The sequence below is a fragment of the Protopterus annectens genome, chromosome 12.part0 (assembly GCF_019279795.1).
Source record: "Protopterus annectens isolate FY-2018-M chromosome 12.part0, PAN1.0, whole genome shotgun sequence".
Taxonomy (NCBI): domain Eukaryota; kingdom Metazoa; phylum Chordata; order Ceratodontiformes; family Protopteridae; genus Protopterus; species Protopterus annectens.
The window spans coordinates 1,319,304,511-1,319,319,323 of record NC_056746.1 but is presented as its reverse complement, the minus strand read 5'-3'; positions in this window follow the sequence as shown (position 1 = coordinate 1,319,319,323).

The following is a 14,813-nucleotide window of genomic DNA, read 5'->3' as shown; positions in this document are numbered from 1 at the left end:
GGCGTGGGTTATTGCTATAGTATCCAATCCAGGGTAGTGTGCTTGCTGAAGTTTTTATTTATCCTGGTTGGTGACTGGACTAGTTGGGTGAAGCCATGAAGGTTTACATGATGGGTTGGATGGTTGCCAGAACAGGATTGCCAGTCAATATTGAAATCACCTAAAATGATAGTTTCTTGGGGGAGATGGTGGGTAGACCAGCTGAGGAGGTTTTCTAGTGGAGGGATGTTTTGGCCAGGTGGGAAGTAGCATCCAATTATGTTGATGGTTTTGTTTTGATTTATTTTGAGGTTGGTATATATTATTTCTTCATTGCCTATTTGTGGAGCTGATGATTTTAAGATATGGATGTTTAGATGCTGTTTAAATATTATAGCTATACCGCCTCCTTTCTTGTTTAGCCGGTCTACACTTAGTATGCCATAACTAATAAATCACTATTAAAACTAATCAAAGCCTGTAATGCAGCAGGTGATTCACTTTGCACAAATTATGAGTCTGGAATGCACTCCCTGAAACTGTCACAGCTACATCTAACCCTGCCCACTTTAAAACATACTCAAAAGTCATGTAACTAACATATGGCTCTGTCCGTGTTCCAACCCTGATTAACCATCACTCCTTCTTTTATTCATACTACCTTGTAAAACTCTCCATCTAAATTCTCTCTTACTGCCATTCTGATACTATTTAAACTGTAAAACCAAACATGTTGTACTCATGAGAGACACATTCTCTGTAATGCTTCTGTTGATATCTCTATAGACAATCCCAGTTCCTATAAATCCATGTATTCTTGCTTTGCTAAATATGGTATCTCTCTATGCTACAATGTATCTATGTACTACTACTTTGTTAAAAGTTGATTATTGTTACTATGTAACTATCTAACTCATGCTTCTCTTTGTAATATATCTATGTAACATTTTCAGTTGTGTTTGTGGAAGTTTTCTCCCCAAAAATGGGTATCTGCCCGGTCGGACTTTCCCGGTAAACAAATGCACATAAATAAATAAATTAATTAATTCTACAGTCTCTGGCATGTACTTTCCTTCATCCTGTGTTACTAATATCATATGGTGTTTGTTGCACACTATTCGGACTTTAGACCCAGTCCTAATGTAGTAGCAAAAAGTGAAGGCTATGCAAATTTGATGGTCACCTATTCACTCCTATTGGATTACTCATGGTGCATGTTAAGTACAGAAGAGCCATAGAGAGGGAGTTATGTGAATTAGGAGAGAAATGGTTTCTGAGAGTCCTCATAGCAGTATGGAATGAAAAGTGTAACCCAGATGACTGAATAATAAGCATATTAGTGCCAGTGAACAAGAACAAAGGGGACATTGACATGTGTGTGCAGTATAGAGCTATCAAACTCCTGTCACACTGCATGAAGGTTCTAGGGAAGCTGGCTGATAAATGAATAGACAGAATAGGAGAAATTAAGATGAGAGATGAGCGGTTCAGATTCAGATCAAGATGTAGGACGATGGATTTGGTATTTCCTTTGAGACGGATAATTGAGAAGAGGCTAAAGATGAGGAAAGAGTTCAAATGCACATACCTAGACATGGAGAAAGCATACAACAAGGTCACAAGAAAGCCGATTTGGGCAGTTGTTTGAATGTTTGAAGTCCAAGAAGCATTGGTAGAATTACTGCAGCCAATGTACAAGGACCTAATCACACAAGTATGAGCAGTGGTCAGACTCCCAGATAGGTTCCCAGTGAGAGTGGGTATGCATCAGAGTTCAACTCTAAAACCACAGCTGTTTATACTGGTGATGGACTACATCTTGTTCTTTTAGCAGTTCAATTTTAGATGACAAAGTTATAATCGTTTTATGAAACATGAAAGTCTGTGTTATTTTTGTTGTTTTATATTCTCCCAACCACGCCTGTTATCACCCTGCTTGCATGCTTTGAATGATTTCTTCATGTGGCACAAATGGCACAATTCAGAATTCAGCAGCAAAGCACTTTGAGTGAACAAACTTATGTTATGCCTTTGAATGTGAACTGCCTATAAGTTGAGTATGTTGCTTAATCAGCAACTAATTTCTTTGTATATCCACCATCTTAAATCCTCCCTCATCATTCCAGTCTGTAAACTTACTCAGGTTTCATGATAGGTTAGAGCTTTATACCCTACTTGCTGAAATGAATAAAACTAATAGAAAAGGACATGTCGAGAGTGTGTGTGTTTGAGTTTATATGGTAACAGAAAGAGAGAGAGAGATAGACTGCCAGCCAGATGGATATAGAAAAAGACGCTGACAAATTGAGTAAACATGTTGATCAGACATTTGCCTACTGTTTATTTATAAGTATTAAAAAGTAGTCATCTATCAAAATATGTAACTTTAGTTGTTCATTACAGTGGCAACCATTTTCTCTCAGACTGATAGTGCAAACCCTTCAAAATATTTTTTTCAGTGCAAACTTATCTATGCTATGTATATTAATGCTTCTGCTTTTGAAAGATCTCTTAGTCATGTAAATCCTGAGTACAGTTTGAAAGTTCAGTGTATATGGTTATAGTGTGACTCAAGTCTGTATCAAAAAATCAAATAAAAGAACATGCAACATTATATAGCAAAGAACAACACTGTTGAACACTAAAAACATCCAATAGTAAAGATCACAAAAGGAAAGCAATTTCCTTTGATGATCTTACCACTAACTCCCTCCATAATACCATCTTCTAATTCCATTGATTACAGACAGTGTTACCAAAAGGATCTTTTTAGGGTAAGGTTTAAGATTAGGAAAGGGGGTGGATATATTACAAAAGTGAGGCAGGTGTTTTTTTAACCCCCACATCCTCTGTAAAAATATACACCATCTCAGACATCGCACTACAGTGGAAAAAGGGCAAATTTCCCATTCCCTGCTGTTCTCTGATCTCATTCAGGAAAAGGCAGTAATGTCCAATCAGTTTAATTTTTGATTAGCTTTTCTGGCTTTTCCAATGTTTGACTCGTGTGTGTATATATGTATATATATATATATATATATATATATATATATATATATATATGTGTGTGTATGTATATATATATATATATATATATATATATATATATATATATATATATATAAATTATGTACACATGCACATATATTTTTTCAAATAAAATGAACTAGTAAGACTTCATAAAGTATGTATGTGTTATTAAAGCTTTGTAGCAGTTCAGGTTTACTCTATGGTTTTGCTGAAGACAACGTTCATTATTATCATTTTAATAATTATCAATGTAGAAACACCTGATCAGATCACCAGCAGAGCAGAATATTCTTTTTACCTGGATATATTACCTACATTATTGCTAAAATTAAGGAAGAGGTATTGGCTATACAAAAATAAAGGACAAAGGAACTCATGTTTGCCAGCTTTTATTGAATCATATCATTTAATTTGTTTATCTACGTATTAAATATGTTTATAATTGTAATTAAAATGAAGCTTTTTGGAAACTCGTGTTGTCTGAATGTCTTTATTAAAATGAAACATCTTGAAAGTCTTGCAGAAATTTTTAAGTTCTTGAAGAAATATCTAAATGGAAAATATGCCTTTAAGATAAGATACTAGGATGGAAAATAATCTGACTGTGGGGCAAAGAGTTATATTAAACATTGCCGTAAAAAGTAGAAAAGGGCACTTGACTAGGACAGAGGAAAGGTGGTTTTGATTACTTTTCTCTTTAAAATGCTACTGTGAGGAAATTGTAGCCTTCCCCATTTGTGTTATTTGTGAGGTTGTTCACTTAACCTGTGCAGTGACCTGAAATTCTCAGTGCCACTGAGATAGAAAGGCAGATCGAGAGAGTCGCTATTTTGTACAGCAGCTTTATTGAACAACAGCAGATTTGGTTTACACTTCACTAGAAAATGACGGAAAGAAAATTATTCACTGTGTTCTGCCACTCTGTTCAGGAATGATGCACTCTGAGGAAGCAAAGTGCGTAGAGTATATCAGAAGTGGATTTTTTCAGTGAATTCTATAGAGAAAATTAAAAATAAGTACAAAAGCTGTGAATCGATCATGATAATATATTTGGTAGAAAGATTGCAAGTAGGATGCAGTTTTAAGAAATATTTTTTTCTGTTAGAATGAGGTGAGAAATGCTGAATGTTCCCAGCGAACACAAATAAATCAATTTATTCTGTGTCTATATTTATTGTTGTCTTTTCATCTTCAGCATTAAATGGAAGCTAGTCAGTAAATTGCTTTATTTCTACAGAAAAATGCATTGTATGAGTGGTTCACTTTTATGACTGGTATGCACCCCATCGAAGTGTGGTATCATGTTAACATGGCATCTGCTTTGCAAGATTTGTGAGTATTTTTTAACAGAAATCATTGTCACCTTGGCTCTGAAATGAATAGCAAAATGTATATGATACCTATCAGTCCAAATACATACATGAGCGTAAGTTCCCTTGCAGTGAAGGCCAAATGCATCATAAATGTGACAAAGATAGTCACAAGCCATCTACCATAGAAGAGAGTACTCCAATTAGTCGTGCCTAAATGTTTTCAGCTGCTCATTGCATACAGAGTAATGCAACAGCTGGAAGGCTGTGTTTTCTGAAGTGGTGGGGCAGGCCAGTCTTTCTCTTAAAATTATATGTTACTGTATGTCTGTATACACACACACACACACACACACACACACACAGGTATATATATATATATATATATATATATATATATATATATATATATATATATATATATATATATATATATATATATATATATATATATATATATATATAGATAGATATAGATATAGATATAGATAGATATAGATATATATACATACATATATATAAAGGTTGACTATTGTATTATATATGTAGGTTTACTGTTATATTAGCAAGACTGCGGTGGTTGTGCTGCGATAGTGTTGTCCTGTTCAATTCTCAGCTAAAGCGTCTTCTGTGTGGAGACATGCGTGAATGGGCGTGCCTTCGTTGAAGGTTGTGCATCAGAGCTGGCAACTTGGCATGTAAAAACCTACTGCCAATCATTAGCAGACCGGAGTTCCGCTGTGGCAACCCATAACCGGGAAAAGCCGAAAGACACAACAACAACTGTTGTATTAGCAACTGAAAGAATTTCAAATTTTGGAATAAAAGATTGTAAATACAAAATGTCGAGGACCACAGTGGAGAAGAGGCAGACTCGTCCTGTTCTGGTCCCATGTTAGCACTTGTTTCTGTGTCTATGCAGTTTGGGAGATTTGATATTTGACACTGTTCACTCCTGCAGTCCTTGACCTTGTTGGCTTTTCGATCTTTTGCCTCTTTATTCCAGAATTCAAAATTGTTTTAAAAGCTGATACAATAGTAAATATATATATATATATATATATATATATATATATATATATATATATATATATATATATATATCTATGGATACGGATATATATATATATATGTATATATAGATACATATATATATATATATATATATATATATATATATATATATACACACACACACACACACACACACACACACACACACACATAGACATATACTCAGAGATTAAATAAGATCCTGTTAAAGGATATTCTAACCATGTGTGCAGAAAGTCAACTGTCAGTCCTGTATTTGCTTATCTAACAGCAGTAACAAAAGTCTCCTAATGAATACCTCCCTCCATTTAGGGAAAATGGATTGCCATTTATTTTTTACTATTTTCTTAATTTAGCTTCAGAGTCTCCCTCCATCTCAAACTCACTGGCATTAATATTGACAGATCTGTCCTGTTTTCTGAGTCTTCACTTCCCTCTTTAATATATTTCTTCTGCTACCACCCCATTGGGTCAAATGGCTATACACCAACTGCTTTGTCTGCTGGTACTCATACTGTCAGGGCTGTCACTTCATGTAAGAATCCAGTAAATACAACTCCAGACAAATGCCAGATACTTTAATAAAACAACAAAGCTTTCAGATTACAAATCCTTCATCAGTGTTAGAATACCTATACTGAATTCTAAAACCTTAAATAGTCAATGAAACAGTCACATGATAACAGCCAGCCTATAAACATAAAAATAATTACAATAATCATTCAATTATTTTAAAATTATTTCTATGTATAAAAAGTATCTATTAAAATTCTTAAAACCATTCCTCATCTTATTTCTTTCTGTTTTTTAACTAGTATTGGCTTAATAGTCAATGCATTATTTAGTCCTAGTTTCATATCAGCTCTCAGCCTAATTATCCAGGTATACTCTCTATTCTCTAGAACATTGTTTAAGTCCCCACCTCTAATCTGCTTATGTACGATGTCTAGTACTCTGAATTTGAAGCTATGGGCACTTACATTTTCCATTACATCCTTACTTAAGGCATTATTTTCCATTCTCCTACGTGTATTTGACTTGTGCCCTGTAATACAATCTTTAAGTTTCCTGCTGCTTTTACCAACATAAAAGCATGAGCACACTGTACAGGTTGCCAGGTAAACAATATTTTCTGTATTACATGTTGCCATACATTTAAATACAACATTTTCTTTAGTTATTAGATGAATAAATGAAGTAGTGTCATTTTTAAAAATGTCATCACAACACGTACAATTTATACAGGGGTAGGTACCCATTTTAAAACTTTTTTGCCTTCCATTGTTCTGTTTTGGAAAGTCTTTATAGCATAGTTTGAGCATTTTTATATGCAAAGAAAGGCCTATTTTCCAATATCTGGCATATTTCAGGCATAGACATCAAAATGCCCCAATTCTTTTCTATTACCTTCTTCACCTGCTCAGTTCTTAAATTATAAGTTAAGTATCTTACTACTTCTGCTTTATGTATATTCATTGTGGCACTTTGTTCCCTAATATTAAATGCCACCATATTATTAACTTTTCTAGCTTCTTATACATACTGGTTGACCATTCTATATGGGTAACCTCTTTCTAAAAATTCAATGGCCATATCATTTAATTGTTCTTCACAAACCCCATCATCAGTATTCAGCCTACTCTCCCTTAGCATTTGGGATTTTACTATTCCTTTGAATATATGCGGTGGATGCATACTGTTCTTATGTACATATCTACTAACTTGTACTTCTTTTTTATGTACACTGGTCTCAATATTTTCACCCTTCCTTTCTTTAGTCACATCTAAGAAAGCTATCTTTTTTGGGGAGCAAACTATTTTAAACCGGAAAAAGGTTGTAGTACTCTCTAAATAGTGTACAAAACTTCTCAAAGTATCTTCAGTCCCTTTCCACACCAAAAAGCAATCATGTACATATCTGCCATAATATAGTATATTCTCTTTCCCCTCATTTCCTGCACCAAACATCATATTCTTCTCCCATTGATGCAGTACTAAGTTATCATAGGTGTTAGCCACTGCTGTTCCCATGGCTACACCTGCTATCTGTAAATATTGGTTCCTCATCAAACAGGAACACATTTTTTGTCAAAACTATATCTAGTAGATGGCATACATTCTTTAGCTCTCCCGCTTGCATGTCTGATTCCTCATTTAGGAAACTATGGATTGCCTCTATCCCATATTCATTGGGTATAACCATAAAGAGGGAATCTACATCTAGTGTAGCAAACATATAGTTTACATTACTTTCAAATATATGCCAGCTCTTTAATTTCTGCAAAAAGTCATTAGTATCTTTCAAATAACTAGTACATAAAGAGTGATATTTACTTAAACTTTCCTGAAGGTATACTGATACTGGTTCTGTAATCCACCCCCTTCCTGATACTATTGCCCTCATTGAGGGGTGTGCTAATGATTTATGCAGTTTCGGTATACCATATAGAATCAGTATTTTTGGACATGATACAGTGAAAAAAATTAAACAATTCTACTGATAGACCATTATTAAATTGCACATCATAAATGGCCATATTATTCTCACTAATACACACCTTTATCTTTTAAAAAGTAATCTTTTTAAAAGTTTTTTCATCTTGCAAAAATGTATACATAGCATTCACATAATCTTCTTTATCCATTAGAACTTTTGCTCCCCCTTTATCAGCCTGCTTAATCACTATTTCATCATTCATCATTAATTGCTGTAAACCTGTACTCTCCTGAGTTGTCAAGTTATAGTATTTCTTTTCCAATTTTTTAGCATACAATTGCCTTAGTTAATTTTCACAGATATCATGAAATGCTGTAACTATAGGATAACTAGTTGGTGTAAGCACAGTTTTCTTTTTATATACATCATTTAGACTATTACTCTGACTTTGTTTAAATATTGGCTTCAGAGTAATTCTTCTAGCAAACATTTTTAAGTTTGTTAAAGCATCAACAATAGTGTCCATGTAAGTAGGAATGAACTTCATTCCCTTTTATAGCAGTGTCTCATGTTCTGTTGATAAGGCAAAACTTGAAAGGTTTACAATACCTGTTGATGCCCTAGTCAGCGTCTTGCTGTTTTGTTCTAAGCAAACTGGCTGCTGTTCTTTTGTTTTGCCATGTTGCTCATATGCTTGCCCGGCTGCTCTTGTATGGGATGTTCCCTGATAGGTTTTTGCAAATGTAAACTTATTTTCTCGGCTACTTACAGCCGAAATGGTGTTTTTAAAAAAAATCTATCTTTTTAGTTGCCGTTTTATCCGCCATTTCTTTCAGTGATACATGCGAATTGTCTATCATACGCTGCGATGTAGGAGCATTTTGATGCTCCTTTACCCCATCTTTCACTGTACACGCTCGACTCTGCTCTCCTGAGCCAGATCTTTCACCCTCTCATTCTCGCGTTGTTTTGAAGATATCTCCTTCCTGATTTTGCATCATTTGCAAGTTCGTCACTTCATGAATATTCATAGTGTCTCAGTAGAGTGATATAAATTTTTTTGCAAACTGCAGTACAGACTGGGTAGTATACCTGGCCACTTGCAACTGTCATGCATTCTACATTGGACAAACATCTAGACCCCTCAGGTTATGGATTTCTGACCACCTTTCTGATGTTAAACATAAAAGAATGAGCAATGCTCTGGCCAAACATACTTTACAACACACCACAGCACCTTTTCATTTTACCATTATTGACATGATAAGAGGTGACAGGAACCAAAAACTGGATAGCATACAAAATTAAATGTAATGAAAAAAAGTGGATTGTTAAACTGAGAGGGCTGTTTAGCCCAGATTTAAATGAATATTATTGAGCTGACCAATAATATACTTCAATTAAGGATATATTATATATATATATATATATACATTCACAAGAAGTATTGCATCTTTACACTGATGAAGGCTAGGTTAATTCCTTAGCTGAAACCGGTCTGTTTTTTCTCGTGTTTTATGTAATAATAAATTAATATATACACAGCACACAGTTGCTGGCCTGTGTTTTTTGTTATTTGATGGTACCTTTTTGGCCGTGCAACTACTTCCATGCAGGTGGATTTCTTTCCTTATGACATATAACCAAGTCCTTTCAAAATGATCCAATCGAATTAGCAATTTATCCAAGTCCTGGCTTAAGGGGTTCTTGGTGATCTCACCCTCATTTCTCCCTGTTCTGTTTGAGAGAGTCATTCTAGACAAAATTTTGAATGAGCTACTTTACAAATGAGCATTATTATCTAGGAGCTACACTGTTAGGTTTTGGCAGTTCAAGCAAACACACAGGCCGATATTTTGTTCTCTTGCCTCATGCATAAATTTTGATAAATGAAGCATCAGATGGCTGTGTGATGATTCACCCAGAATCATGGACTGTCTAATTCTTTTGTTACCCCTCATCAGTGGGATTGTTGACAAATTACCAAAGCACAGAGTAACTCGTATAGCTGTAGTCAAGTCACAGATAAACAAATAAGCACATTCTTACCAGCCATCTGAAATGGATGGCTTATGTTGAAAGCAAAAATCCTACTTTTGGATTTATTTGGTCTCATTTTACCAGATGTATTTTTATCAGTTTCTTTGTTTGATTGTAAAGTGGACACAGCTTCAAACTTTGTCTTAAATTCCCCCATTGTGAAGTGGCCACAGCTTCAAACTTTGTCATAAATTTCCCCAGAGTTGATTTACCAATTGCCTTTTCTCATGGAAGATGATGACTTATGTCATTTATTTTTGAATGCTACCAATGACTCAATCTGTGGGGCTTTTTTCTTCTTCCAACATTTTTGTCACATTGGAGTTCATACATATCTATCGATATATCTGTTATCTGTCTATATCAATCCATCTCTCTCTCTACATATATATATATATATATATATATATATATATACGAATACATAAAAACAAAGTACTGAAATCACCACAGCAAAAGGCATATAACAGATACTTTAATAAAGCAAAATAAGTTACTATTACACAAATAAAAAGACCAGCAATTTTGGGTATAATCCCTTTTTCAAGTCTTTCAAGTGTATATAAATATATATATATATATATCTATATAAATATATATATATATATATATATATATATATATATATATATATATATATATACACACACACACATACTTACCAGCATTGTAGTTGAAGCACACATTGTTTGAGTGCATTTTATTCAAATTCAAATGATTGAAATAATATTTACATTGACCGAAAAGTGTTTGAAGTTTTTGGTGAGCTCATACAATTTTGGAGTAAAATAGCATTACCCTTCTCCCAGCACTGTACAATCTCAGAATTTATATATATATATATATATATATATATATATATATATATATATATATATATATATATATATGTGTAGGTATAGATATATATATTAGTGAAGGGGGATGACTGTATGCATATGAGGTTGTAAGGTGCAATGGGTGGTTCTTGCTCTCTTGCAAAAAGTGAATCTTTTTTATTTATGATTTATTGGGGAAAGAGAAATATTTTTTGCATTTGATGTTTCAGGGAAGTTGGCATTTATGAAACATAGAGAAACCACTGCTACAAAGGTAGCATTTTTAGTCATTAAAGAGCAACATATGTGATGATGTGGTCTGGTCTTCCATTCACACATTACTAAACAATACCAGTTAGACAACCTGTTTAAAGCAGTTGTTGGTTTTGTTATAGCAATCCTGAGGACGTTGCTACCTAGAATCCATATTCTAGTTTTGTATCAACAGCTTATTAGTCCGCCCTTTTTATGAGTTTCAGATCGACAGAAATTAAAGGGGAAAACTGGATAAAATCTACTGCTATATGAAGATGTCGCTGTAACAATAAACAATTGACTAAATATAAGAATGATCCACTTAGGCAAACGCTTTTCCACTCGCTTTATTAAGATAAAAGTAAAACGTTAACAAATTTAAAAAACGCTTTTCGTCCAAATCAATGGTTGGACTTCTTCAGACAAACTGACAAACATCTGAATAGTAGTAGAAACTTATTTAAATAACTCATTTTCGCGCCATGATTGTAAACCATGACGTAATTTCTTAAAGTGAAACTGTTACTATTGCTGCTACAATTTAAAGTATAATGATAGTATTAAAGATGTTCATTAAAATTCTGTTGCTGCGATTTATCGTTAATAAATAACTCCATTTGTTTGTTAAAAATAAAAAAATTACTTATATTATAATTTAATATGATAAAAATGATGTTAAAAAATACAACCTTGATAGTCTTGAAAGATCTCCTCAAATTGGTTTTAATACATTATTACAGAATTTTAATGAACATCTTTAATACTATCATTATACTTTAAATTGTAGCAGCAATAGTAACAGTTTCACTTTAAGAAATTACATCATGGTTTACAATCATGGCGCGAAAATGAGTTATTTAAATAAGTTTATACTACTATTCAGATGTTTGTCAGTTTGTCTGAAGAAGTCCGACCATTGATTTGGACGAAAAGCATTATTTAAATTTGTTAACGTTTTACTTTTATCTTAATAAAGCGAGTGGAAAAGCGTTTGCCTAAGCGGATCATTCTTACAGTTAAAGTTTGTGGTTTCATAGTTGCAATTGACTAAATAGCTCTATCTTTCCTTCTCTCTTACTATGCTGCGGACTTTATGCTTTTGTTAAGGTCTGTTGATTTCTTTTATTGTTACTGAATGGATGGATTTCTGTTTTGTGGATGCTTACATAAATCACAGCCTAAGAAAACAAAAAGAATGAAACACCAGTAAGAGTCTTATCGATGTCACTGAACTGCCGTAGTGCAAGGTGTACATTTCTTCAGCCTGTTGTATTGTATATAAATCTGGGAAATACTTTTGCATTGAGACAAACACTTTTTCCATATGCTACCTGGTGATGGGAATGGTGGCAGATGCTATTGTAGGGGTACTTGCTGTTCTAAAATGCACTTTTACAGCCCTGCTTATACTGTTTGCCTTGAATAGGCTGGTTTAAAATTAAACAATACATATATTTTCCATACCTACTTCTAAGTATATAAGAGGTGATGTGTTTAACATTGTTAAAATATTTCTGATTTTTGTTACTGAGGATCGCTTGTCTGTGATGAATAAAGGCTTGTTGCTTTGGAACACTTCCTGGGTTTCATGATTTTTGGAAATTATTGTGACTGAGCTCATCAATGAAGTTTTAAGGCTGCTAGTTTCTCTGTTTTTTTATTTTAATCCATTATAATGTGCCACTTGTAGAAGTATGGCTTTAAGTAACTGGTGTGTTTTCTCCATCCATGCAAGTTGAATGGGCACATTATTGCCATGGTGGGAATCATGACATTATAGACAATATAGAAGCTACGCAGAGAAGTGCCATTTATTACAAAGGAAAACAGAAAATAGAAACCAGAGGCATAACAAGGGTGGTATGAAGGTGGCACCCACCACGGGCATTAGGTGTCATGGGGCTTGATTAGCAGTGCATGCTTTCAGTGTCAGTTCAGTAGGTTTCAATTTCATTCAGTTCAGTGGGTGTTTTCCTTAAAGGACATGTGATCAAATCAAGCCCTAGATGCCATTTAATAGAGAGAAATGCAGATTATGATCCCTGGAAAGGTATTACAAGGAGCGGTAACCGCAGTGTTGACTAAAATATTGGTGCAGTGAAGTACATAACTTTATCACAAATTAATATTTCTACCCCGGTCTAATATTTATTCATATTTTTAATGTTTCAAAGTAGTTAGTATTTATGAAGACAAAGAGGCTGCTTATTTTTTTCAACATAATTGCTATCTTGATATGAGAACGTTTCCCTTTGCCACACATAAATAATAAATTTACTGAGCAAGTGAAGTAGATTACAGAAATTGGGAGAAGCAGTCTGAAAAAAAAAAACAAAAGGCAGCAGAGTCTGTGACCCGTTAGTAACTGAGTCATCGAACACAATTTGTAAACATGCATACAACAATCTGTCAAAATCATTACTTTTTTCTATCGTGTTTTCCGAATGATTTGAGCCTTAAAATATAAATTCTATAAAATGCATTCTTAGCTTTAGTCTAAATTTAAACTAGTTTCCTTGTCAGTTATCAGCTTCTGAAACCAGCTTCTGAAACCTGCTGAACTATTGACATATCTAAGCTATTCCCTTAAAATGCATTTCAATTTAATAGAAGAGAAATGCCCTCAGATGTGAGAAATGTCATTATTTTTATGGAAAATGGGGCTTTATAGTCTTTTGTAACAAGTAGCACTGCTACAAAAACAAAACCCATGAATGCTAAGTACATCTGGGTATTGATAGAGTAAGCTGCTATCAGTCTTTGTCCTTAGGTATAATTATTTGCATTTCAAGTATTATAATATGTCTTAATAGCTTTTCCGCAGGTAGTTTACATCTGCGAGTAAATGCTGTTACTATCATGACACATTTTTAGATGTATATTGTCCCCAAGTGACTCTCAGGGACTGTTTTTATTACATTCTGGATATCCTCTGTATGTTAAATTCTCTGCTGGTGGCTGTGTTAACTGCTGGGTGTAATATTTCATCTCTGATAGACTGACAAATTAGCAAAAACGGTTTTGTGAGCCAACAGATAACTTTAATACTACAAGAGTCCTTGAAACTAGGTCAAAGTTGCAGGGTCAAATGCATCTTTAGAGATCTTTCGGCACAAAACTGTGGTTTGAGAAAATCTTTTAGAGAGAGTGAGGCAGGAAGGGAGAGATGGGGGGGTCTGTAATATGTACACATTCAAGGAGTATGAATGATTTTTTCTCATATTATGGTGACATATTTATTCAGCCATGCATATGCCAAAGAATAAGGCAGGACTCAAAGGAGAAGCATAACATTTTCAAATAAAGGACCTCCTATATGATGATGGTACCTCAGCTGGGAGACAGTGTTGATCGATGACTTTCATTTATTTGACGTATCCATTTCTGTCACTAAATGCACTGTGCCTATTGGACATTTCTTTCTGGCTTACGTACTGTCATAAATGTAATTGTATTACTAACCTACAGCTATAGCATGTATATGTCTTTCATAAATTGCATGAAAATTCACAATGCAATGATTTGTTCATTTGAGTAGTAGAAATGCAATTATATCTGCACCTCTGACTTGGACCCTTGTGTATTACTGCCAGCATGAAATAATACAGGAGTGGAGCTATGAAACATGGACTCATCATACCTGAAAAGCAACAGAGATGATGGCTTAGCTGATAACCTTGCATTTATTTCTTCATTCATGCCTTTCCCAGCAATATAAGCATGATTAATATGATTTTGTATTATTTTACAATTACAGATCACTTGAACATAAACTAAATGTTGCTGCTCTTACACCCTTTGACTTGAATTTGTCACATCCCACAGTGACACAGCTTGTGTATAATGTAATCCATCTGCCACTGTATTTTGAAGCGGGGGGAATAGTCTACC